The sequence below is a fragment of the Sminthopsis crassicaudata genome, chromosome 5 (assembly GCF_048593235.1).
Source record: "Sminthopsis crassicaudata isolate SCR6 chromosome 5, ASM4859323v1, whole genome shotgun sequence".
NCBI classification, from domain to species: Eukaryota; Metazoa; Chordata; class Mammalia; order Dasyuromorphia; family Dasyuridae; genus Sminthopsis; species Sminthopsis crassicaudata.
The window spans coordinates 56,540,231-56,567,730 of record NC_133621.1 but is presented as its reverse complement, the minus strand read 5'-3'; the positions used below and the strand labels follow the sequence as shown (position 1 = coordinate 56,567,730).

Sequence of the window (27,500 nt, the reverse complement as noted above, 5' to 3'; positions counted from 1 at the left end):
TGGCTTTCCGGGGTTTTAATCTTCTGCCACTCTTTATAATTACTTTTAATCATTTCTAACTCTTCATGAATGAAAACCTGGAAACAAAGTTGTGTGCCCATAAATTAAGAAATGGTCAAACAATAAAAACAAGGGATTTGGAAAAACATGGAATGATGATGAGAAAATGGGGAGAATGTTTGCTTGAAGAATACATCTTTTTGTGAATATTTTAAAAATGTGTGTATGTATCTATATGTATATATACATATAAATTATACATCATAAATAAATACATTATATATTTGTTTATAAATTTTCGTATTGTTTAACATGTATGAGACTGTTTGCCATCTACAGGAGGGAGTGGAGAAAGGAAAGGGAAAAGTTGGAACAGAAGTGAGAGCAAGGGACAATGTTGTAAAATTACCCATAAATAAATAAAAATGTCAATAAAAGCTAAAAAAAAAAAAAAAAAAAAAAGAACTGGTGGGAGAAGGAATCATCTAAAGAGAGGAGACTGAATGGGATCAGGGGAAGATGTCTCAGAGGCCCTAAGACTTTAAGCCCAAATTTCAGGACATCACATGATCTCTACTCTCATAGGATTGTAAGGCAGAAAAGGTCAGGCCTAAGTTTCATGAAGGAAGGAGACTGCATTGCTGGTCATAGGCCAATTGTTACTTCCTTTTAAAGCCATCCACTGAAACCAAGGCTTTTCCTCTTTTGCCAACCCATCTTTTTGGCCTGGGGACATGATGGGCTGTTTCCTTAGTGTGCTGGGCCCTCACCTTGCAAGCACTGAAATCATGCTTTCTGTTTGTATTTGGAGATGCCTCCGAGTAGCCCACCTGAGTCAGGAAGTCACACTCAGAATCCTAATTTTTTTCTTTGTCCTGGGTTTTTGGCTCAGGATTAGATTTTTTCTTTTAAAACATGAAAATGTGTGTTAGTGCATAAAAGAAATGTAATTATTTCACTTAGATCATTTGCTGTCTTTGGAAGAGTGGGGTGAAAAGAGTGAAGGAGAACACTGGGATCACAAAGATTGACAAAAATGAATGTTGAAGTCTCTACCTATATTTGAAAAAAAATACTCATTTCAAGATAAAAATAAAATTTTAAATATACTTTATGCAAACATTCTAGTGTAAGCTCTCCCTTTCTTCTCTTCTTTCTCTCCTTTGCCTCTCTCCCCTTTTAACTACACCTTTCTCTTCTGTCTTCTCTAAGTTGGTGTTGCTGCATGCTCTCTCATCCATTTTTCTCCTTTCTCCTCATGCTATCTCCACCCTCCCCTCTCAGAATCAGCACTTAGTAGATCTCTTTCCAGTCTTTAACTAGAGCTGCTGATGTGTCTTGGTAAATTCCAATTATCGTTCGCATTTAAATCCCACCAATGAATTTCCTTGACTTGGTATTATGGGATGTTATTTTCCTCTTTGGATATTTTTCCCTCATGTCTTATCATTCCACAAATAATATCGCCAAATTATTTCTGCGTTATTGTGTTAAGGTTCTCTTTTTGGTAAAAATGTCCGGTAATCTGTCTCTTCAATTGTCTATTCCTAATCTGTACTGCAGATCTGCCTCTAAGTTATGTTTCACTTTGTTCACTTTGTTTTCGATTTTTACATTCCCATTGCCAATATTCATTTTTCAAAGGCTTATTTTCATCTTGAGACACCTTTCCTCCTTTGCAATTTTGTTTTCCTTGTTTCATGAAGGTATGATTTTTGTTGAACCCCAAAGAGTCTGACCAGGAAATGCAAACTCATAGAACAGGAAGCCCAAAGCAAGAGTTCCTTTCACATGCAAGTAACAGCTGCCCACAGCTTCCCAGTCCCCTGCCTCTTCACCCAGTGGAGCTGGTTCCTCCTTGCCAGGACCATGCCCTCAGGCTTCAGTGGCACAGCTGCCCCGTCTGCCATCCTAGTCAACCCAGCTTCATTCAAGCCTCCAGGACTCTGTCCTCAACTTGAAAAAAAAAGTCTGAGAGATGAAAGTGTCTATGATTCCTCTGAGGATCCAACCACTCCTAGAGTGGCCAGGAGTCCCTACTTGTTGTTTCTGTGTATTTAGCCTGGAGCTGTTGCCACTTTAGTGAGCTTCATCCACAGCTCATGGCTTTTTTTTTTTTTTACAGCTTTTGGGCTTATGTGTGAAGGACCACCCTGTGCTACTCCCAAGGCTGATATTAATGTCTTTATGTCTTTATTCCCTCTCTCAGTTGCAAATATGTTCCTTTTTCTGGGAGAAATCAAGAGAGCTCCATAAGCTTCCTTCAATCCACTAATGTCTAAATCTTCTCAAAAGGCCCAAAACACACTTTGTGGTCCACTGCCTATTTCCTGGGGCCTTTGGTCAGTGTTCTTGGTGACCATCCTCGCTGAAGATTCAGACTGGGGAGACGAGGCTGCCTGGACTTTGACAGTCCTCTTCCAGGGCCCACTGGATTGGATAGGACATGCTGGGGGAGCTTGTTGAGTTCCAGCACTTTCTTCCTGGGGACAGTTACAGGAAGATTCTAACAGAATTTCACAGAATGTCTTAGATTCAGTTGGCGGGCCTGGAGATACTTCTGTGCTCCTCTTTATATGGGTAATGACTACTTTAATGCTACAGACCGGGGTGGCTTCTTGGCCTACAGAAGCTTTCCCGCTGGGGCCAATTAGAGGAGCTGTCAGAGACAACTTTGGGGAATGAATTGGATCCAGTGGATGGGACTCGGTATACATTGGTGTTCTTCTTCTGAGGAACACTGACTCCTTTAAAGGCACGGACTTGGAGAGCTTCTTGGAGTGGAGGACCTTCATCCTGAGGCCAATTGTCAGATGGTTTGGAGACAACAGTGTGGGGTGTCTTGGACACATTGGGCAGTGCTGGGGAAACCTTGGCCATCCTCTTCTGAAGTGTACTCACTCCTTTGATGGCAGAGCCTCGGATGGCATCTTTGAGTCAAGGACTTTCTCCCGGGGGCCAAGGAAGAGGTTTGTGGAATGTATTTGGCCCACTCAGTAGGCCAGTAGCACCTGGCATATTTTGCTGGTCCTCTTCCATAAAGCACTGACTCCTTTGGTGGCACTAACAAGACTGGCTTCTTGGGCTGCAAAAGCGCCTCCCTGGGCCCAATTGAAGGAAGGTTCTCTTGGACTCAGTGGGCAGTGCTGGGGATACTTAGGTTCTCCTCTTCCATGGAGTCCTCAATGGTTTGATGGCACTAACTGGGCTGGCTGCTTAGTTTGATGGACCACCTCCCTGCACCCAATTAAAGGAGGGTTCAGAGAGATCTCTGGGAGATGGCTTGGATTAATTGAGCACTGTATGAGATATTTTGGCGGTCTTCTTCCAAAGAGCACTGAACCTTTTAATGGCACATTTTGTGGTGGCTTCTTTGGCTGCAGAAGCTTCTCCCTGGGGCCACACAGAGGAGGGTTCAAGCCTAGTCTCAGAGGAAGTCTTGTACTCTATGCCCAGCTTGGAATGGACTTTTGATGTCCTCTTCACAGCAGCATTGACTGCTTGGCCAGGAGAGGCCAGGGTGGCTTTTGGGTGACTTTCAGGGGAAACAGCGGGTAATGGTTGCATCATGATTGAAGGAAATGCCAGGATATTGTTGGAATGGTGCAAGATGGCTCCTCACCCAGGATGGGCCTCCAATGTCCTTTGCCTCCATTTTTGGTCTGCCAAGAATGCCATCATCCTGGCCCTAAAGGGCCACAGCTTGAGCATTGCTTCTCTTTAAAGAGGTTGCAATTCGGTGAGGAGGACTTTGGAAAATCACCAGCTTTGCCTTCTCGAATGGGCTCTTGTGCTGCTCCTGGACCAAGTCTGTGAAAGAAGAAAGCACCATATGAGCAAATGGGTAGGAATCAGGCAAGAGACTGTGGGAGGGAAAGAGAGCAATGGTACAGGGATAATGACCTACCAATATTGATAACTGGCCTTTGGAGGACAACTGTTCCCTAGTCAACATGTCCTCCTTCATTTTATACTTGGAGGAAGCCCAAGAGACACTTTCCTGCCTTCCAATTTTTGTGGTAACCCCATTATTTGAACAGAGTTGTTTGTATGGAGCCACCTCCTTAGACTGGAATCTCTCTCAGGCCAGAACCCACCTTGAGCTTTCATATACACCCAGTGCTTACTATGAAGCTTGGTGCACAGTAGATAATCAATGTTTATTGACTGTAGCCACCACTTATTCTTCCCTCTTTCTTTGGCTTTTAAACTCTCTGCATTCTGGTTTCTCACATAGTCAAGTTTTACTAATTAAAAAGTAAAATTATTCTCATGATCTCCAAAGTTAAAAAGAGAATGCATTGTTTTCTTTTTATAGATACATTTGATGTTTTACCCAATTTAAATTCAAGAAATATCCTTTTTCAGATGTTTTTTTTTTAATTTTTTGCTTCCTAGATTCTTTCCTTTATTCCCAAGCACTATTAAGAAAGTATATTTACAATTTTTCAAAACATTTCCATAAAATTTGACAAAAAATTTAGTTCTTGGGGGGCGGAGCCAAGATGGTGGAGAAGACACATGCAACATTCTAAACTCCTCCCATACCATCATTACTAATTACCAAATTCAGCAGCAAAAATAATGCTTGACTGATAAAATTCACAAAGATTAGAAGTGCAATAATTTACCAGCCAAAGATTATCTGTAAGATTGCCAGAAAAGGTTTATCCTGAGTGGAGGAGCAGGCCAGCTTAAATAGGGAGATAGAAGGTGATGCTAGTCTATTGAGTTTACCAGGGTGGGTTGGTCTTTATCACTGGAAAATTTACAAGAAGGACTCTACCACAGGCTGGCTGCTCTGCTTTGGTAGCAAAGCATTAGAGCAGCAGAGAAAAAGGCAGTTTGTACTATAAAAAAACACCAGAATCTAACAAGATCTGGCTACACACACCCCAAACTAGATATGACTCACCACAGACCACAGCACAGCTGTGTAGCTGCATTCTGTAGAATAGGAATTTTCCTAAAGCAGTCACAAATCTGCCAGGAAGGGGGTCTCAGCCCAGGGTACTATCTAACCTGAACAAGGAAGGGTTGGGCCTGGGGTACCAGAACTTCCCCAGTGCAAATGCCCTCCCCAGGGCTGAGAAACTTCCAGCCTGGTGCATGGATCTTCCCGAGGTTGTTGCTAATCCCAACTACAGGATCCTGCCTAGGGCAATGACTTTTGCTGCTCTGCCTCTAGCCTCAGGGTAGTCCTTAATCCTCCCTGCAAGGCCCTTCCTTCACAAGGCAGCTCCATAACTCGGCCTCTGTTACCCATGGCAGAGACACTTCAAGTGGGGAACTTCTTCCATAGCCCTTCTGCAGCTTGATACTGTTTGTAGCCCATTTGCAGGATAGGTACTGTCAATATATCTCTCCCTGCTCTGCAGAGAAAGCTGGGAAGCTCTTTGCCCTGAAGGAAGACCATAAGGGCTTTAAAAGTGAATGAACAAATATATAAATAAAGGGACCATTAATGGCTTCTATACAAAAAGAGAATGGGTTTTCAACCCAAAGGAGACAAATAGCAGACAATCTTCAGGCAAAAAGCTAAAGAAGAATGTAACCTGGTATCCATAATACAAGGCTGTCCTAGAAGGAATTATAAAAAATCTTATAAGAGAGCTGCAAGAAAAATGGGGAAAGGAAAGAGAAGCTATGTAAGATAGTACAGAAAAGCCATATAACTCACTTAAGGAAAAATTGATAATTTGGGGATAAAAGCAACTTACTGAAATGTGAATAGGAAAAGGTAAAGCACTGCCAGGAAAGTAGGATTTGTGAATTCAACAAGAAAAAGGACTCCCAAGAAAGTAGGATTTGTGAATTGGAAAAATAAAATAACTGGGTTAAAAAAAAAAAAAAAGAGTGAAATTGAAAATAATTCCATTGATCAAATCAATTCATTTAAATACTCAATTGAACATATAAAAAAGTGAAAAAAAAAGCTAATGACAAACATAACTCATTAAAAATCAAAACTGAACAAATAGAAATCAATGATTCATTAAGACATCAAGAATCAGTCAAGTAAAACAAAAAAAAATAAATAAATAAAAATAAATGGCAAATATCTACTTTGTAAAACAAAAGACTGGGAAAATAGGTCTAGGAGAGGTAATCTGAGGATTATTGGACTTCCTGAACATTATGGTGAAATAAAAAGCCTAGATATACATTTACAGTAAATCAAAAAGAACTGCCCATATGTAATAGAAGGTAAAATGAGCATTGAAAGAATCCCTCAAACACCCTCAGCAACCGACCCTACAACAAAAACTCCAAGGAATTTACATTTCAGAACTATCAGACTAAGGAAAAATATTCAAAGCAACCAGAAAAAAAATCTGATAGTTGGGGGGCACAATAAGGACCTTTGGAGAAAACTGAATGGAGACAGAAAGGTATATAATTACTTCTCAGCAGTTCATGGAACCTATACAAAAATTGCTGCTTTATTAGGACATAAAGACCTCAAAATTAAAGGCAGGAAGGCAGAAATAGTAAATGAATTCTGTTCAGTAATGATGCAATAAAATCTTCATCCAAAAAAAGCTAGGGATAGCTCAAAAGTAATCAAAAAGTAATTAGAAACAAAATAGCCTCATCTTAAAGAATGATTGGGTGAAACAGCAAATTATTAACACAATTTGATCCAAGAAAATGACAAAAATGAGAAATCATAACCAAAATTTGTGGGATGTAGCCAAAGCAGAAATGAGGGAAAATGTTACATGTCTATAAGCTTACTTGAAATAACATAGGTAAAGAGAAGATCAATGAATTGGGCTAGCAACTTAAAACACTCAAAAAAAAAGCCCAAATTAAAAACCCTCAATCAAATACTATATTTCAAATTCTAAAAAAAAAAAGAAAAATTAATATTGAAAGTTTAAAAAACCGAATTTTTTGTTGCACAGGAAGAATTGGATTCAGAAGGTAAAAATAACAGTTTACATTCATTTCCCAGTGTTCCTTTTCTGGATGTAGCTGGTTCTGTCCATCATTAATCAATTGGAATTGGATTAGCTCTTCTCTATGTTGAAGAAATCCACTTCCATCAGCATACATCCTCGTACAGTATCATTGTTGAAGTGTATAATGATCTTCTGGTTCTGCTCGTTTCACTCAGCATCTGTTGATGTAAGTCTCTCCAAGCCTCTCTGTATTTCTCCTGTTGGTCATTTCTTATAGAACAATAATATTCCATAACATTCATATACCATAGTTTGCCCAACCATTCTCCAATTGATGGACATCCATTCATCTTCCAGCTTCTAGCCACTATGAAAAGGGCTGCCACAAACATTTTGGCACATACAGGACCCTTTCCCTTCTCTAGTAGTTCCTTTGGGTATAAGCCCAGTAGTAGTATGGCTGGGTCAAAGGGTATGCACATTTTGATAACTTTTTGGGCATAATTCCAGATTGCTCTCCAGAATGGTTGGATTCTTTCACAACTCCACCAACAATGCATCAGTGTCCCAGTTTTCCCACAGCCCCTCCAACATTCATCGTTATTTGTTCCTGTCATCTTAGCCAATTTGACAGGTGTGTAATGATACCTCAGAGTTGTCTTAATTTGCATTTCTCTGATCAATAGTGATTTGGAACACTCTTTCATATGAGTGGAAATAGTTTTAATTTCATCATCTGAAAATTGTCTGTTCATATCCTTTGACCATTTATCAAATGGAGAATGGCTTGATTTCTTATAAATTAAAGTCAATTCTCTGTATATTTTGGAGATGAGGCCTTTATCAGAACCTTTAACTGTAAAAATTTTTTCCCAATTTGTTACTTCCCTTCTAATCTTGTTTGCATTAGTTTTGTTTGTGCAGAAACTTTTTAATTTGGTGTAATCAAAATGTTCTATTTTGTGATCAATAATGGTCTCTAGTTCTCCCTTGGACACAAACTCCTTCCTCCTCCACAAGTCTGAGAGGTAAACCATCCCATGTTCCTCCAATTTATTTATGATTTCGTTCTTTATGCCTAAATCTTGGACCCATTTTGATCTAATCTTAGTATGTGGTGTTAAATGTGGGTCCATGCCTAGTTTCTGCCATACTAATTTCCAGTTTTCCCAGCAGTTTTTGTCAAATAATGAATTCTTATCCCAAAATTTGGGATCTTTGGGTTTGTCAAAGATTAGATTGCTATTTTTATTCACTATCTTGTCCTGTGAACCTAACCTATGCCACTGATCAACTAGTCTATTTCTTAGCCAATACCAAATGGTTTTGGTGACTGTTGCTTTATAATATAGCTTTAAATCAGGTACACTTAGACCACCTTCCTCTGACTTTTTTTTCATTAGTTCCCTTGCAATTCTCGACCTTTTATTCTTCCATATGAATTTTGTTGTTATTTTTTCTAGGTCATTGAGATAGTTTCTTGGGAGTCTGATTGGTATAGCACTAAATAAATAGATTAGTTTGGGGAGTATTGTCATCTTTATTATATTCGCTCGGCCTATCCAAGAACATTGAATGTCTTTCCAATTATTTAAATCTGACTTTATTTTTGTGGCAAGTGTTTTGTAATTTTGCTCATATAATTCCTGACTCTCCTTTGGTAGATATATTCCCAAATATTTGATACTATCGACTGTTATTTTGAATGGAATTTCTCTTTGTATCTCTTGCTGTTGGATTGTGTTGGTAATGTATAAAAATGCTGAGGATTTATGTGGATTTATTTTGTATCCTGCGACTTTGCTAAAATTCTGAATTATTTCTAATAGCTTTTTAGCAGAGTCTTTGGGGTTCTCTAAGTATACCATCATGTCATCTGCGAAAAGTGACAATTTGATTTCTTCATTTCCTACTCTAATTCCTTGGATCTCTTTCTCGGCTCTTATTGCCAAGGCTAGAGTTTCTAGTACTATATTGAATAGTAATGGTGATAGTGGGCAACCTTGTTTCACTCCTGATCTTACAGGGAAAGGTTCTAGTTTATCACCATTACATATGATGTTTACTGAAGGTTTTAAATATATGCTCCTTATTGTTTTAAGGAATAGTCCATTTATTCCTATACTCTCAAGCATTTTTAGTAGGAATGGATGTTGGATTTTATCAAATGCCTTTTCTGCATCTATTGAGATGATCATATGGTTTTTATTAATTTGATTATTAATATGGTTAATTATACTAATAGTTTTGCTAATATTAAACCAGCCCTGCATTCCTGGAATAAATCCCACTTGGTCATAGTGTATTATCCTGGGGATGATTTTCTGAAGTCTATTTGCTAATATCTTATTTAAGATTTTAGCATCAATATTCATTAAGGAAATTGGTCTATAGTTTTCTTTCTCAGTTTTCGATCAACCTGGTTTAGGTATCAGTACCATGTCTGTGTCATAGAAGGAATTTGGGAGGACTCCTTCAATCCCTATTTTTTCAAATAGTTTACATAGCATTGGAGTTAGTTGTTCTTTAAATGTTTGGTAGAATTCACCTGTAAATCCATCTGGTCCTGGGGACTTTTTCTTAGGAAGTTGGTTAATAGCTTGGTCTATTTCTTTTTCTGAGATGCTACTATTTAGACTACTTACTTCTTCCTCTGTTAATCTGGGCAAGCTATATTTTTGAAGGTATTCTTCCATTTCATTTAAGTTATCGAATTTATCGGCATAAAGTTGAGCAAAGTAGCTCCTAACTATTGTTCTAATTTCCTCTTCATTAGTGGTGAGTTCACCCTTTTCATTTTCAAGACTATCAATTTGCTTTTTCTCTTTCCTTTTTTTAATCAGGTTTACTAAGGGTTTGTCTACAAAAAAACAAAAGCAGGAAGTGGCAGAAAAGTGTTCTTTGCAAACTCTTCTAGGAAAAGCTGTCAGGAGGAGTCACATTTATTTTTTTTATTTTAATAATTTTTATTATATATATATATATATATATATATATATATATATATATACATATATATTTATAATATTATCCCTTGTATTCATTTTTCCAAATTATCTCCCCCTCCCTCTATTCCCTCCCCCCGATGACAGGCAATCCCATACATTTTACATGTGTTACAATATAACCTAGATACATGTGTGTAAATACCATTTTCTTGTTGCACAATAAGCATTAGATTCCGAAGGTACATGTAACCTGGGCAGAAAGATATTAGTGCAAATAATTTACATTCACTTCCCAGTGTTTCTTTTCTGGGTGTAGCTACCTCTGTCCATCATTGATCAACTGGAAGTGAGTTGGATCTTCTTTATGTTGAAGATTTCCACTTCCATCAGAATACATCCTCATACAGTATTGTTGTTGAAGTGTACAATGATCTTCTGGTTGTGCTCATTTCACTCAGCATCAGTTGATGTAAGTCTCTCCAGGCCTCTCTGTATTCCTCCTGCTGGTCATTTCTTAAAGAGCAATAATATTCCATAACCTTCATATACCATAATTTACCCAACCATTCTCCAACTGATGGACATCCATTCATCTTCCAGTTTCTAGCTACAACAAAAAGAGCTGCCACAAACATTTTGGCACATATATGTCTCTTTCCGCTCTTTAGTATTTCTTTGGGATATAAGCCCAGTAGTAGCACTGCTGGGTCAAAGGGTATGCACAGTTTGATAGCTTTTTGGGCATAGTTCCAAATTGCTCTAAAGAATGGCTGGATTCTTTCACAACTCCACCAGCAATGATTTAGTGTCCCAGTTTCCCCACATCCCCTCCAACATTCATTATTATTTGTTCCTGTCATCTTACCCAATCTGACAGGTGTGTAGTGGTATCTCAGAGTTGTCTTAATTTGCATTTCTCTGATCAGTAGTGATTTGAACACTCTTTCATGTGAGTGGATATAGTTTCAATTTCTTCATCTGAGAATTGTCTGTTCATATCCTTTTCCCATTTATCAATTGGAGAATGGGTCGGTTTCTTATAAATTAGTGTCAGTTCTCTATATATTTTGGAAATGAGACCTTTGTCAGAACCTTTGCTTTTAAAAATATTTTCCCAATTTGTTACTTCCCTTCTAATCTTGTTTGCATTAGTATTATTTGTACAGAAACTTTTTAGTTTGATGTAATTAAAATCTTCTATTTTGTGATCAATAATGATCTCTAGTTCTCCTCTGGTCATAAATTCCTTCCTCCTCCACAAGTCTCTTCCTCTAATCTATTTATTATCTCCCTCTTTATGCCTAAATCATGAACCCATTTTGATCTTATCTTGGTATATGGTGTTAAGTGTGGATCCATATCTAATTTCTGCCATATTAATTTCCAGTTTTCCCAACAGTTTTTTCCAAATAATGAATTTTTATCCCTACTGTTGGTATCTTTAGGTTTGTCAAAGATTAGATTGCTATACATGTACCCTTTTTTGTCCTTTGTATCTAATCTGTTCCACTGATCTACCGGTCTATTTCTTAGCCAATACCAAATGGTTTTGGTGACTGCTGCTTTATAATATAGCTTTAAATCAGGTACACTTAGACCACCTTCCTCTGACTTTTTTTTCATTAGTTCCCTTGCAATTCTCGACCTTTTATTCTTCCATATGAATTTTGTTGTTATTTTTTCTAGGTCATTGAGATAGTTTCTTGGGAGTCTGATTGGTATAGCACTAAATAAATAGATTAGTTTGGGGAGTATTGTCATCTTTATTATATTCGCTTGGCCTATCCAAGAACATTGAATGTCTTTCCAATTATTTAAATCTGACTTTATTTTTGTGGCAAGTGTTTTGTAATTTTGCTCATATAATTCCTGACTCTCCTTTGGTAGATATATTCCCAAATATTTGATACTATCGACTGTTATTTTGAATGGAATTTCTCTTTGTATCTCTTGCTGTTGGATTGTGTTGGTAATGTATAAAAATGCTGAGGATTTATGTGGATTTATTTTGTATCCTGCGACTTTGCTAAAATTCTGAATTATTTCTAATAGCTTTTTAGCAGAGTCTTTGGGGTTCTCTAAGTATACCATCATGTCATCTGCGAAAAGTGACAATTTGATTTCTTCATTTCCTACTCTAATTCCTTGGATCTCTTTCTCGGCTCTTATTGCCAAGGCTAGAGTTTCTAGTACTATATTGAATAGTAATGGTGATAGTGGGCAACCTTGTTTCACTCCTGATCTTACAGGGAAAGGTTCTAGTTTATCACCATTACATATGATGTTTACTGAAGGTTTTAAATATATGCTCCTTATTGTTTTAAGGAATAGTCCATTTATTCCTATACTCTCAAGCATTTTTAGTAGGAATGGATGTTGGATTTTATCAAATGCCTTTTCTGCATCTATTGAGATGATCATATGGTTTTTATTAATTTGATTATTAATATGGTTAATTATACTAATAGTTTTGCTAATATTAAACCAGCCCTGCATTCCTGGAAATTATCCCACTTGGTCTTAGTGTATTATCCTGGGGATGATTTTCTGAAGTCTATTTGCTAATATCTTATTTAAGATTTTAGCATCAATATTCATTAAGGAAATTGGTCTATAGTTTTCTTTCTCAGTTTTCGATCAACCTGGTTTAGGTATCAGTACCATGTCTGTGTCATAGAAGGAATTTGGTAGGACTCCTTCAATCCCTATTTTTTCAAATAGTTTACATAGCATTGGAGTTAGTTGTTCTTTAAATGTTTGGTAGAATTCACCTGTAAATCCATCTGGTCCTGGGGACTTTTTCTTAGGAAGTTGGTTAATAGCTTGGTCTATTTCTTTTTCTGAGATGCTACTATTTAGACTACTTACTTCTTCCTCTGTTAATCTGGGCAAGCTATATTTTTGAAGGTATTCTTCCATTTCATTTAAGTTATCGAATTTATCGGCATAAAGTTGAGCAAAGTAGCTCCTAACTATTGTTCTAATTTCCTCTTCATTAGTGGTGAGTTCACCCTTTTCATTTTCAAGACTATCAATTTGCTTTTTCTCTTTCCTTTTTTTAATCAGGTTTACTAAGGGTTTGTCTACAAAAAAACAAAAGCAGGAAGTGGCAGAAAAGTGTTCTTTGCAACCTCTTCTAGGAAAAGCTGTCAGGAGGAGTCACATTTATTTTTTTTATTTTAATAATTTTTATTATATATATATGTATATATATATATATACATATATATTTATAATATTATCCCTTGTATTCATTTTTCCAAATTATCTCCCCCTCCCTCTATTCCCTCCCCCCGATGACAGGCAATCCCATACATTTTACATGTGTTACAATATAACCTAGATACATGTGTGTAAATACCATTTTCTTGTTGCACAATAAGCATTAGATTCCGAAGGTACATGTAACCTGGGCAGAAAGATATTAGTGCAAATAATTTACATTCACTTCCCAGTGTTTCTTTTCTGGGTGTAGCTACCTCTGTCCATCATTGATCAACTGGAAGTGAGTTGGATCTTCTTTATGTTGAAGATTTCCACTTCCATCAGAATACATCCTCATACAGTATTGTTGTTGAAGTGTACAATGATCTTCTGGTTGTGCTCATTTCACTCAGCATCAGTTGATGTAAGTCTCTCCAGGCCTCTCTGTATTCCTCCTGCTGGTCATTTCTTAAAGAGCAATAATATTCCATAACCTTCATATACCATAATTTACCCAACCATTCTCCAACTGATGGACATCCATTCATCTTCCAGTTTCTAGCTACAACAAAAAGAGCTGCCACAAACATTTTGGCACATATATGTCTCTTTCCGCTCTTTAGTATTTCTTTGGGATATAAGCCCAGTAGTAGCACTGCTGGGTCAAAGGGTATGCACAGTTTGATAGCTTTTTGGGCATAGTTCCAAATTGCTCTAAAGAATGGCTGGATTCTTTCACAACTCCACCAGCAATGATTTAGTGTCCCAGTTTCCCCACATCCCCTCCAACATTCATTATTATTTGTTCCTGTCATCTTACCCAATCTGACAGGTGTGTAGTGGTATCTCAGAGTTGTCTTAATTTGCATTTCTCTGATCAGTAGTGATTTGAACACTCTTTCATGTGAGTGGATATAGTTTCAATTTCTTCATCTGAGAATTGTCTGTTCATATCCTTTTCCCATTTATCAATTGGAGAATGGGTCGGTTTCTTATAAATTAGTGTCAGTTCTCTATATATTTTGGAAATGAGACCTTTGTCAGAACCTTTGCTTTTAAAAATATTTTCCCAATTTGTTACTTCCCTTCTAATCTTGTTTGCATTAGTATTATTTGTACAGAAACTTTTTAGTTTGATGTAATTAAAATCTTCTATTTTGTGATCAATAATGATCTCTAGTTCTCCTCTGGTCATAAATTCCTTCCTCCTCCACAAGTCTCTTCCTCTAATCTATTTATTATCTCCCTCTTTATGCCTAAATCATGGACCCATTTTGATCTTATCTTGGTATATGGTGTTAAGTGTGGATCCATATCTAATTTCTGCCATATTAATTTCCAGTTTTCCCAACAGTTTTTTCCAAATAATGAATTTTTATCCCTACTGTTGGTATCTTTAGGTTTGTCAAAGATTAGATTGCTATACATGTACCCTTTTTTGTCCTTTGTATCTAATCTGTTCCACTGATCTACCGGTCTATTTCTTAGCCAATACCAAATGGTTTTGGTGACTGCTGCTTTATAATATAGCTTTAAATCAGGTACACTTAGACCACCTTCCTCTGACTTTTTTTTCATTAGTTCCCTTGCAATTCTCGACCTTTTATTCTTCCATATGAATTTTGTTGTTATTTTTTCTAGGTCATTGAGATAGTTTCTTGGGAGTCTGATTGGTATAGCACTAAATAAATAGATTAGTTTGGGGAGTATTGTCATCTTTATTATATTCGCTTGGCCTATCCAAGAACATTGAATGTCTTTCCAATTATTTAAATCTGACTTTATTTTTGTGGCAAGTGTTTTGTAATTTTGCTCATATAATTCCTGACTCTCCTTTGGTAGATATATTCCCAAATATTTGATACTATCGACTGTTATTTTGAATGGAATTTCTCTTTGTATCTCTTGCTGTTGGATTGTGTTGGTAATGTATAAAAATGCTGAGGATTTATGTGGATTTATTTTGTATCCTGCGACTTTGCTAAAATTCTGAATTATTTCTAATAGCTTTTTAGCAGAGTCTTTGGGGTTCTCTAAGTATACCATCATGTCATCTGCGAAAAGTGACAATTTGATTTCTTCATTTCCTACTCTTAATTCCTTGGATCTCTTTCTCGGCTCTTATTGCCAAGGCTAGAGTTTCTAGTACTATATTGAATAGTAATGGTGATAGTGGGCAACCTTGTTTCACTCCTGATCTTACAGGGAAAGGTTCTAGTTTATCACCATTACATATGATGTTTACTGAAGGTTTTAAATATATGCTCCTTATTGTTTTAAGGAATAGTCCATTTATTCCTATACTCTCAAGCATTTTTAGTAGGAATGGATGTTGGATTTTATCAAATGCCTTTTCTGCATCTATTGAGATGATCATATGGTTTTTATTAATTTGATTATTAATATGGTTAATTATACTAATAGTTTTGCTAATATTAAACCAGCCCTGCATTCCTGGAAATTATCCCACTTGGTCATAGTGTATTATCCTGGGGATGATTTTCTGAAGTCTATTTGCTAATATCTTATTTAAGATTTTAGCATCAATATTCATTAAGGAAATTGGTCTATAGTTTTCTTTCTCAGTTTTCGATCAACCTGGTTTAGGTATCAGTACCATGTCTGTGTCATAGAAGGAATTTGGTAGGACTCCTTCAATCCCTATTTTTTCAAATAGTTTACATAGCATTGGAGTTAGTTGTTCTTTAAATGTTTGGTAGAATTCACCTGTAAATCCATCTGGTCCTGGGGACTTTTTCTTAGGAAGTTGGTTAATAGCTTGGTCTATTTCTTTTTCTGAGATGCTACTATTTAGACTACTTACTTCTTCCTCTGTTAATCTGGGCAAGCTATATTTTTGAAGGTATTCTTCCATTTCATTTAAGTTATCGAATTTATCGGCATAAAGTTGAGCAAAGTAGCTCCTAACTATTGTTCTAATTTCCTCTTCATTAGTGGTGAGTTCACCCTTTTCATTTTCAAGACTATCAATTTGCTTTTTCTCTTTCCTTTTTTTAATCAGGTTTACTAAGGGTTTGTCTACAAAAAAACAAAAGCAGGAAGTGGCAGAAAAGTGTTCTTTGCAACCTCTTCTAGGAAAAGCTGTCAGGAGGAGTCACATTTATTTTTTTTATTTTAATAATTTTTATTATATATATATATATATATATATATATATATACACATATATATTTATAATATTATCCCTTGTATTCATTTTTCCAAATTATCTCCCCCTCCCTCTATTCCCTCCCCCCGATGACAGGCAATCCCATACATTTTACATGTGTTACAATATAACCTAGATACATGTGTGTAAATACCATTTTCTTGTTGCACAATAAGCATTACATTCCGAAGGTACATGTAACCTGGGCAGAAAGATATTAGTGCAAATAATTTACATTCACTTCCCAGTGTTTCTTTTCTGGGTGTAGCTACCTCTGTCCATCATTGATCAACTGGAAGTGAGTTGGATCTTCTTTATGTTGAAGATTTCCACTTCCATCAGAATACATCCTCATACAGTATTGTTGTTGAAGTGTACAATGATCTTCTGGTTGTGCTCATTTCACTCAGCATCAGTTGATGTAAGTCTCTCCAGGCCTCTCTATATTCCTCCTGCTGGTCATTTCTTAAAGAGCAATAATATTCCATAACCTTCATATACCATAATTTACCCAACCATTCTCCAACTGATGGACATCCATTCATCTTCCAGTTTCTAGCTACAACAAAAAGAGCTGCCACAAACATTTTGGCACATATATGTCTCTTTCCGCTCTTTAGTATTTCTTTGGAATATAAGCCCAGTAGTAGCACTGCTGGGTCAAAGGGTATGCACAGTTTGATAGCTTTTTGGGCATAGTTCCAAATTGCTCTAAAGAATGGCTGGATTCTTTCACAACTCCACCAGCAATGATTTAGTGTCCCAGTTTCCCCACATCCCCTCCAACATTCATTATTATTTGTTCCTGTCATCTTACCCAATCTGACAGGTGTGTAGTGGTATCTCAGAGTTGTCTTAATTTGCATTTCTCTGATCAGTAGTGATTTGAACACTCTTTCATGTGAGTGGATATAGTTTCAATTTCTTCATCTGAGAATTGTCTGTTCATATCCTTTTCCCATTTATCAATTGGAGAATGGGTCGGTTTCTTATAAATTAGTGTCAGTTCTCTATATATTTTGGAAATGAGACCTTTGTCAGAACCTTTGCTTTTAAAAATATTTTCCCAATTTGTTACTTCCCTTCTAATCTTGTTTGCATTAGTATTATTTGTACAGAAACTTTTTAGTTTGATGTAATTAAAATCTTCTATTTTGTGATCAATAATGATCTCTAGTTCTCCTCTGGTCATAAATTCCTTCCTCCTCCACAAGTCTCTTCCTCTAATCTATTTATTATCTCCCTCTTTATGCCTAAATCATGGACCCATTTTGATCTTATCTTGGTATATGGTGTTAAGTGTGGATCCATATCTAATTTCTGCCATATTAATTTCCAGTTTTCCCAACAGTTTTTTCCAAATAATGAATTTTTATCCCTACTGTTGGTATCTTTAGGTTTGTCAAAGATTAGATTGCTATACATGTACCCTTTTTTGTCCTTTGTATCTAATCTGTTCCACTGATCTACCGGTCTATTTCGTAGCCAATACCAAATGGTTTTGGTGACTGCTGCTATATAATATAGCTTTAGATCAGGTACACTTAGACCACCTTCCTCTGAGTTTTTTTTTCCATTAGTTCCCTTGCAATTTTCGACCTTTTATTTTTCCATATGAATTTTGTTATTTTTTCTAGGTCATTGAAATAGTTTCTTGGGAGTCTTATTGGTATAGCACTAAATAAATAGATTAGTTTGGGGAGTATTGTCATCTTTATTGTTTTCGCTCGGCCTATCCAAGAGCACTGAATGTCTTTCCAATTATTTCAATCTGACTTTATTTTTGTGGCAAGTGTTTTGTAATTTTTCTCATATAATTCCTGACTTTTCTTTGGTAGATGGATTCCCAAATACTTTATACTCTCAACATTTGTTTGGAATGGAATTTCTCTTTGTATCTCTTGCTGTTGCATTTTGTTAGTGATATATAAAAATGCTGAGGATTTTTGTGGATTTATTTTGTATCCTGCCACTTTGCTGAAATTTTGAATTATTTCTAATAGCTTTTTAGCAGAGCCTTTGGGGTTCTCTTGGTATACCATCATGTCATCTGCAGAAAGTGATAGTTTGATTTCCTCATTTCCTACTCTAATTCCTTGAATCTCTTTCTTGGCTCTTATTGCCGAGGCTAGCGTTTCTAGTACTATATTGAATAGTAATGGTGATAGTGGGCAGCCTTGTTTCAGTCTTGATCTTACTGGGAAAGGTTGCAGTTTATTTCAATTGCATTTTATGCTTACTGACTGTCTTAAATATATGCTCCTGATTATTCTAAGGAATCGTCCATTTATTCCTATACTCTCAAGAGTTTTTAGTAGGAATGGATGTAGGATTTTGTCAAATGTTTTTTCTACATCTATTGAGATGATCATGTGGTTCTTTTTAATTTGATTATTAATATGGTCAATTATACTAATAGTTTTCCTAATATTAAACCAGCCCTGCATTCCTGGAATAAATCCTACTTGATCATAGTGTATTATCCTGGAGATGATTTTCTGAAGTCTTTTTGCTAATATCTTATTTAAGATTTTAGCATCAATATTCATTAAGGAAATTGGTTTATAATTTTCTTTCTCAGTTTTCGCTCGACCTGGTTTAGGTATCAGTACCATGTCTGTGTCATAAAAGGAGTTTGGTAGGACTCCTTCATCCCCTATTTTTTCAAATAATTTATATAACATTGGGGCTATTTGTTCTTTAAATGTTTGGTAGAATTCACATGTGAATCCATCTTGTCCTGGGGATTTTTTCCTGGGGAGTTGATTAATAGCTTGTTCTATTTCTTATTCTGAAATGGGACTATTTAAGCAATTTATCTCCTCCTCTGTTAATCTAGGGAGCCTATATTTTTGGAGGAAGTCATCTATTTTGATTAAGTTATCAAATTTATTGGCATAAAGTTGGGCAAAGTTACTCCTTATTATTTCTCTAATTTCCTCTTCATTGGTGGAAATATCCCCCTTTTCATTTATAAGACTAACAATTTGATTTTCCTCTTTCTTTTTTCTGATCAAATTTACCAAAGGTTTATCTCTTTTATTGGCTTTTTCATAAAATCAACTCTAGGTTTTATTTATTAATTCAATAGTTTTTTTTACTTTCAATATTATTGATTTCTCCTTTTGATTTTTGTATTTTAAGTTTAATTTTTGGTTGGGGGTTTATAATTTGGTCTTTTTCTAGCCTTTTATGTTGTAAGCCCCAATTCGTTAATCTTCTCTTTCCCTGTTTTCTTCAAAGAAGCCTCTAAAGATATAAAATTTCCCCTTATTACTGCTTCAGCTGCATCCCAAAGATTTTCGTATGGTGTTTCATCATTGTCATTATCTTGGGTGAAATTATTGTTTCTATAATTTGCTGTTTCACCCAATCATTCTTAAAGATGAGATTATTCTTTTTCCAATTACTTTTTGGTCTATTTACCCCTAAATTTTTACTGAATGTAGCTTTTATTGCATTGTGATCTGAGAAGAAGGCATTTATTATTTCTGCCTTCCTACATTTAATTTTGAGATCTTTATGTCCTAATATATGGTCTATTTTTGTATAGGATCCATGAACTGCTGAGAAGAAAGTATATTCCTTTGTATTGCCATTCAGTTTTCTCCAAAGGTCTATCATACCTACTTTTTCTAATGTTCTATTTAATTTTTTAATTTCTTGTTTGTTTTGTGGTTTGATTTGTCTAAATCTGAGAGTGCAAGGTTAAGATCTCCCACTATTATAGTTTTACTGTCTATTTTTTCTTGCAATTCTCTTACCTTTTTCTTTACAAAGTTAGATGCTATACCACTTGGTGCATATATGTTTAGTATTGATATGGCTTCATTATTTATGGTACCTTTCACCAGGATATAGTTTCCTTCCTTATCTTTTTTAACTAGATCTACTTCTGCTTTTGCTTGATCTGAGATAAGGATAGCTACCCCTGCTTTCTTGGCTTTACCTGAAGCATAATAGGCTCTGTTCCAACCTTTTATCTTTACTCTGTATGTATCTCCCTGCTTTAAGTGTGTTTCCTGCAGACAACACATTGTAGGGTTCTGATTTTTGATCCAATCTGCTATCCGTCTCCATTTGATGGGAGCGTTCATCCCATTCACATTTACAGTTAAAATTACTAATTCTGTATTTCCTGCCATCATATTATCCCCAGATTATGCTTTTTCCCTTGACCCCCCTTATCCCCGTCCCCGATATTTAATTTACAGACCCCCCTTGTGACGCACAACCCTCTTTTTTTTTTTAGTATCCCTCCCCCCTCCCTCCAAGTCCCTTCACTTATTCTCCTTTTCCTTTTCCCTTTTCCTCTCCCCCCTTTTAATGAGGTGAGAGAAAATTCTCTGAAAAACAAATATGTTAATTATTTACTCTTTGAGCCTCTCCTGATGAGAGTAAGATTCACACAATGATTCTCCCCCTCACTAAATTCCCTCAGATATGGTGTATTTTCTATGCCTCTTCCTGGGATGTAGTTTCCCTCTTTTTATCATTCCTTCCCCTTTTTCTGCAACAACCTCCTTCCCTTTACTACACCCCCCTTTTTTTCTTTTATATCAGTAAAATCAAATTATCCTTGAGTACTTTTTATATACCCACAACAGAGTTACAGTTCTCAAGGGTTCTGTGTACCTTTTTCTGTTTCTCTTCAGTCTTGTGGATGTAGATCAATTTTTTTGTTTAAGTCTGGTTTTTTTCTTAGAAACATATAGAATTCCTCTATTTCATTGAATGACCATCTTCTTCCATGGAAAAAGATGCTAAACTTAGCTGGGTAGTTCATTCTTGGTTGCAGTCCTTGATCTTTTGCCTTACGGAATATCAGGTTCCAGGCCCTTCTATCTTTTAATGTGGAGGCAGCCAGATCTTGTGTGACCCTTATTGTGACACCTTGGTATTTAAATTGTTTTTTTCTAGCTGCTTGCAGGATTTTCTCCTTTGTGTGGTAATTCTGCAGCTTAGCCACAAGATTCTGTGGTGTTCTTTTTGTAGGGTCTTTTTCAGAAGGAGTTCAATGAATTCTTTCCACATCTACTTTCCCTTCTGTTTCTATTATCTCTGGTCAGTTCTCTTTGATAATTTCCTGTAAAATAGAATCTAGGCTCTTTTTTTGGTCATAGTTCTCTGGAAGTCCAATGATCCGCAGATTATCTCTCCTAGATCTATTTTCCAGGTCTATAGATTTTCCCAGTAAGTATTTGAAGTTGTTCTCCAGCTTCTCATTTTTTTTTGTTTTGTTTGACTGATTCTTGAGTTCTATGTGAATCATTCATTTCTATTTGTTCCATCCTGACTTTTAAGGAGTTATTTTCTTCTTTCACAGTTTTTAGTTCTTTTTGTAAATGCCCAATTTCGTTTTTAAATGAATTATTTTGCTCTATGGAATTTTTTCCATTTCCCTAATTTTTTTTGAGAATTATTTTCTTTTTCCAATTCAGAAATTCTATTTTCTTGAGACTTTTTTATCTTTTCCAATTCAGAAATCCTACTTTCCTGTGATTTTTTAACCTTTTCTAATTCACAAATTTTGTTTCCCTGCATCTCCTGTGAATTTATTTTTTCCAACTCCAATTTCAGGACGTTGTTATTCTCTATCATAGCTTCCCTATCCTTTCCCCATTTTTCCTCAAACTCTCATAACTTTTTAATAGTCTCTTCTAGGAGAGAGTTATGTGATGGGGGTTAGGAATCGTTCCCCTTTAGGTTGTTGTCTGCTGACTCTCTGCTGTTAACTTCCTCGGGGTTGGATACCCGCTCTTTCTCTGTGTAGAAGGAATCTATAGTTTTTCTGGCTTTTTTGTTCATATTTACAAAATCTTTTGGGGTCTGTCCCTGGGGTAGGAAATTATTTATTTACTTCTTTACCAGCTTCCTACCAGACTGGATGGATGCAGCAGCTCTTGCACCTGAGCTAAGATAGAGCTCTGGGAGAGAGTTCCCCACCCCCTCCCTTGAAGTGCCTCACAGGTGACTAGCACTGCTGTGCCCTGAGGGCGCTGTGTTTTAGTGGCTTCCCTGAGATTGAGATTGAACAGTAAATATGGCACAAAGCCTAGCCTATGCGTCCCGGTGGGGCGTGGATGTCTGCAGCAGGTGAGGTGAAAAGCCCCTGCGCTCAAACTGGAAGTGTCGCCAGAAACCGTGGTCCGTGGTTCAAAGGTTCCGCTTCTCTGGGACTTCCTGGAGCTGAGTTCCACTTCCTCCAGCTGTCCTCTGAGGACAGTCTGTTTTTAGTCTCCTCAGTATTTGAAGTCTGCTCTCTTTCCATACAGAAGCTGTCAATGGTTAGAGCCCTTTTGAATTTTTTGTTTATTTTGTCAAGAGTGGAATGGAAGAAAACAAATTGACAAGAGAAACAATTGGTCTGTTTTGGGGGGGGGATGGGGCTGGATGGTGTTAATGGGCTTCCTCTACAGACTGGGGGTAGGGCAGCAGAGAGCCACTACCAGAACAGCGATGGCTGAGCTGCGTCTGCGCTCTGAGGCTCTGAGAACTCTGAATCCAGCTCCAGGCAGTGTGTGTTGCCTTGGGCCATATCCACCCACTTGTCAAACTCTTAACTATTCTCAGGTGGGAGCTGAGGCCACACCCCCTGGTGCCTAGATCTACTGAGTCACCCCCAGGGTCCTGGAAAATCTAATCTATCTGAATTTTTAAAGTATTTTAGATTTCTCTTCTGAACTGCTATATTATAAGCAGAGAAGAGCTAACAGCCTGTGCCAGATTCCTTTATCTCAGTGGCTTCTCTGATCCCAGAGCCCTTCCCAGCGCAATAGGCACAGTATGCTAGCACCCAGCCATCTGTGCTGGCCTCTCTTCTTCCTCCCCTGGGGACTGACCTTTTCTGTTGAAACTCCAGATTCTCTTCAGCTGGTAAGTCGTGCTTCCAGTCCTTGTGGTATCTATCAGTCCAGTGCTACTTCTGAGGCTGATTTGTCTAATTGGTTGTGAGGGAGTAAGGACGTTCACAGAGTCGTGTGTTTCTTCTCCGCCATCTTGGCTCCTCCCCCTCCAAAATCAGGAGTCACATTTATGATAGGTTTGTCTATCTCCTCAGTCTTCCTCTGAGTGGGGTTCTTAGCAACCCCCACAGTAACTTCAGTTTGTTGATTCTATTTTAGTCACATTTGATCCTTGCATTTTTCATCTAATCATCAGAGTTGTTTCCTCAAGACAGCAAATAATGAGATCCCACTGATTTGGCAAAGCTGGAATCACCGGATCCCTGATTCTGCCACTCAGCACACCCATCCTCTCTGGTGTCGCTTATATGTCACCCATTGCCCCTCCTCAGTCCGCACCCCACTAGCCCAGGTCAGTAACTTGCCCCTTTTAGGTTGAAACACTTCCAGGAGATGAGATCAGGACTGCTCTTTTTTTGGTCAAAATTTCCAGGTAGTTCATTTCTTCAATTGTCTATTCTCATCTTTCCTGAAGATCTGTCTTTTAAGTTTTATTTCACTTTGTTCAATTTGTTTTCAATTTTTCCAATCTTGTAATTTCTTGGTTATACCACACTTCTATGGCTTCCCATTTCAAATATTCATTTATCAAAACCTTATTTTCATCTGGATACTCCATTCCTCCTTTAGAAGTTTGTTTTCCTTGTTTCATAAGCTTATGGTTTTTCTTAGAAGGATTTTTTTGAGATAATTTTTTCTCAATTTCTTTTGATTTTTACATTCTTTTTTCAGTACTCCATATTTTCTTTGCGTATGCAACCATTACACGTTATTCTTTGGGGCAAAATATTTTTTTACATCCTCTAAAAATGAAATCTCTGATCTTCCCTGTTCCAATAGCATGTTTCAATGGTGGGGGGTTCTTTGCAGGTGCATTTTTAAAAATAGGAATGAGTGTGAAGCTGCTCTAATTGATGTGTGTGGGGAAAGTTCCTTAAGCTCCCCTTCAATGTCACTCTCTGAGCACGCACCCCAAAGACTCTGTCCAGGAAAGGCAAACGCTTTAAACAGGAAGCCCAAAGCAAAAGCTCCCTTCACATGCAAGGAGCAGCTGCCCACATCATCCCAGGCCTCTGCATCTGTCCCCATGGGGACCTGGTTGCTCCACTCCAGGACAATATCCTAAGGCTTACAGTGGCACAGCTGCCCCCCCTGCCATCAAAGTCAGCCCAGCTTCACTCAGGCTTCCAGGACTCAGTCCTCAACTTGAAAAGAAAGTCTTAGAGATGAAAGTCTCTGTGCTTCCTGCTGAGGATACAACCACTTTTAGATTGGCCAGGAGTGCCCACTTGTTTCTGTGGATTTAGCCTGGCGGTGTTGCCACTTTACCGGGCTTCATCCCTACCTCCATGGCTTTTTTTTTCTTTTTTTTTTTTTACAGCTTTCAGACTTATGTGTGAAGGACCCATCTGTGCTATCCCAACTCTAATATTAATTTCTTTATTTTTGCTCATTTGCAGATTTGTTTCTTTTTCGGGGAGAAATCAGGAGAGCTCGATGAGCTTCTGTTAATCCACCAATCTGTAAATTTTCTAAAAAGGCCCCAAATGCACTATGTTTTCCACAGCCTATCTCCTGGGGCCTTTGCTCAGAGTTCTTGGTGACCAGGCTCGGCGAAGGTTGAGACCGGGGGGACGAGGTTAGCTGGACTTCGACCGACCCCTCCCAGGGGCCACTGGTTTGGGGAGGACATGCTGGAGTAGCAATTTGAGTCCCAGCATTTTCTTCCTGGGTCCAGTTACAGGAAGATTGGAAGATAATTTCACGCAATGCCTTGGACAAACTTGGCAGACCTGGGGATCCTTCTGTGCACTTTTTTATCCCAGTTATAATTACTTTGATGCCACAGAACGGGGTGGCTTCCTGGCCTGAAGCAGCTTCCCCCTGTGGCCAATTAGAGGACCTGTCAGACACAACTGTGGGGAATGTCTTGGATCCAATGGGTGGGCGAGGGTTTACAGTGGTCGTCTTCCTGTTCCGAGGAGCACTGAAACCTTTCACTTGGAGGGCTTCTTGCAGTGGAAGATCTTCATCCTGGAGCCAAACATCACAGGGATTAGACACAACTTTGTGTGGTGTCTTGGACACATTGGGCAGTGCTGGGGAAACCTTGTCCATCCTCTTCCGAAGTTCACTGACTCCTTTAATGGCACAAGCTCTTATGCCTTCTTCGGCTTGAGGAATTTCTCCCTGGGGCCCCTGGGAAGAGAGTATACTGGAGAATGTATTTGCTACAGTCGGCAGGCCTGGGGATGATTTGGTGCTCCTCTTTCCTAGAGTTCTGACTACTTTGATGGCCCGTACTGGGCTGGCTGCTTGGGGTGGTGGACCTTCGCCCTGAGCCCAATTGAAGGAGGGATCATCGAGATCTCTGGAAGATGTCTCTAATTCACTCAGCAGTGCCGGGAAAACTTTGGCTGTTTTCCTCCAAAGAGAACTGAATTTCTGCATGCCACATTTTGGGGTGGCTGCATGGGTTGGTGGACCTTCTCCCTGGGCCAAATTCAAGGAAGGTCCAGATAGGTCTCTGGGACATAGCTTTGATTCACTCAGAAGTGTCGGGGATACTTTGGCTGTGGTCTTCCAAAAACGACTGATCTTTTTGTTGTCACATTTAGGGGCCGCTTCTTTGGCTGCAGAAGATTCTCCCTGGGACCACACAGATGAACGTTCAAGCCCAGTCTCAGACAATGTTTGGCATTCTGTGGCCAAATGGATTTTGAATGTTCTCTTTGGAACAGCATTGACGGCTTGGCCAGGATAAGCTGGGGTGGCTTTTCGGAGACATTCAGGGGTAACAGGAAGTAATGGTTCCATAACGATTGAAGGAAATAGAATGGTATTGTTAGGAGTGGTGTAAAAAGAACTCCTCACCCAGGATGGGCCCCCAACGTCCTTTGCCTCCATTTTTGGCCTTCCAGGAATGCCGTGCTTTTGGCCCTCAAAGTCCAGCCCTTGCATTCCGTGAGGGGGACCTCGGAAAATCAGCGATTTTGCTTTCCCCAATAGGCTCTTGTGTTGATCCTGGACAAAGTCTGTGAATGAAGAAGGCAGCATATGAGCAAACGGGAAGGAATCAAGAAAGTGACTGTGTGTGGGAAAGAGAGCAATAGCACAGGGAGTATGACGTACCCATAGTGATAACTGGCCTTTGGAAGACAACTTTTCCCTAGTCAACATGCCCTCCTATATTTCATACTTGGAGGAAGCCCAAGAGACACTTTCCTGCCTTCCAATTTTTGTGGTAACCCCATTATTTGAACAGAGTTGTTTGTATGGAGTCACCTCCTTAGAATGGAAGCTCCTTCAGGCCAGAACCCACCTTGAGCCTTTTTATACACCCAGTGCTTGTTATGGAGCTTGGTGCAGAGTAGATAATCAATGTTTATTGACTGTAACCACCACTTATTCTATCCTCTTTCTTTGGCTTTGAAACTCTGGATTCTGGTTTCTCACACAGTCAAGTTTTACTAATTGAAAAGCAAAATGATTCTCATGATATCCAAAGTTAAAAAGTGATTGCATTTTTTCTTTTTATAAATACATTTGACATTTTACCGAATTTACATTCAAGAAATTCCTTTTTCATTTTTTTTTTTTGTTTTCTAACCTTTTTCCTTGATTCCCACCTACGATTAATAAACTGCATTTACAATTATTCAAAACATAGAGAAAAAGCATACATCTTGAGGGGCAGAGCCAAGAGGGTGGAGAAGACACATGTGATATTCTAAACTCCTCCCATACCTCATTACTAATTACCAAATTCAGCTTCCAAAATAGTGCTTGACTAGTAAAATTCCCAAAGATTGGAAGTACAACAACTAACCATCCAAAAAAATCTGTATGATCGCCAGAAAAGGTTTATCCTGAGTGGAGGGAGCAGACCACCTTAAGCAGGGAGATAGAAGGAGAGGCTAGTCTAGTGAGTGCACCTGGGTGGGTTGGTCTGTATGGCTGGAAAATTTACAAGGAGGACTCTACCACAGGCTGGCTGCTCTGCTTTGGTTGCAAAGCAGTAGAGCAACAGAGGAATTACAGCCAAAGGTTGAGTGTACTCCAAAATAACACCAGAATCTAACTGGATCTGGCTATAAGCACCCAAAACCAGATGTGAGTGACTCAGCACAGATCACAGCACACGTGTGCAGCTGCATTCTGGAGAACAGGGATTTTGTCCGGGGCAGTCACAAATCTGACAGGCAGGGGGTCCCAGGCAGGGAAGCCTCTAACCTGCATGGGGAGGGGATGGGCCAGGGGCAACAGAACTTTCACAGTGCAATTGCCCTCTCCAGGGCTGAGACACTTC

General features: G+C 38.1%; 1 long non-coding RNA gene across 1 annotated transcript; it reads left to right on the top strand.

Annotated features, from left to right (window-relative positions):
- The first annotated feature begins 2,531 nt into the window (after nucleotides 1-2,531).
- LOC141543762 (uncharacterized) lies at nucleotides 2,532-26,750 on the top strand. Its single transcript, XR_012482514.1, has 2 exons — nucleotides 2,532-2,969; nucleotides 25,810-26,750. It is a non-coding gene; the product is annotated as an uncharacterized LOC141543762 (long non-coding RNA).
- Nucleotides 26,751-27,500: the final 750 nt, after the last annotated feature.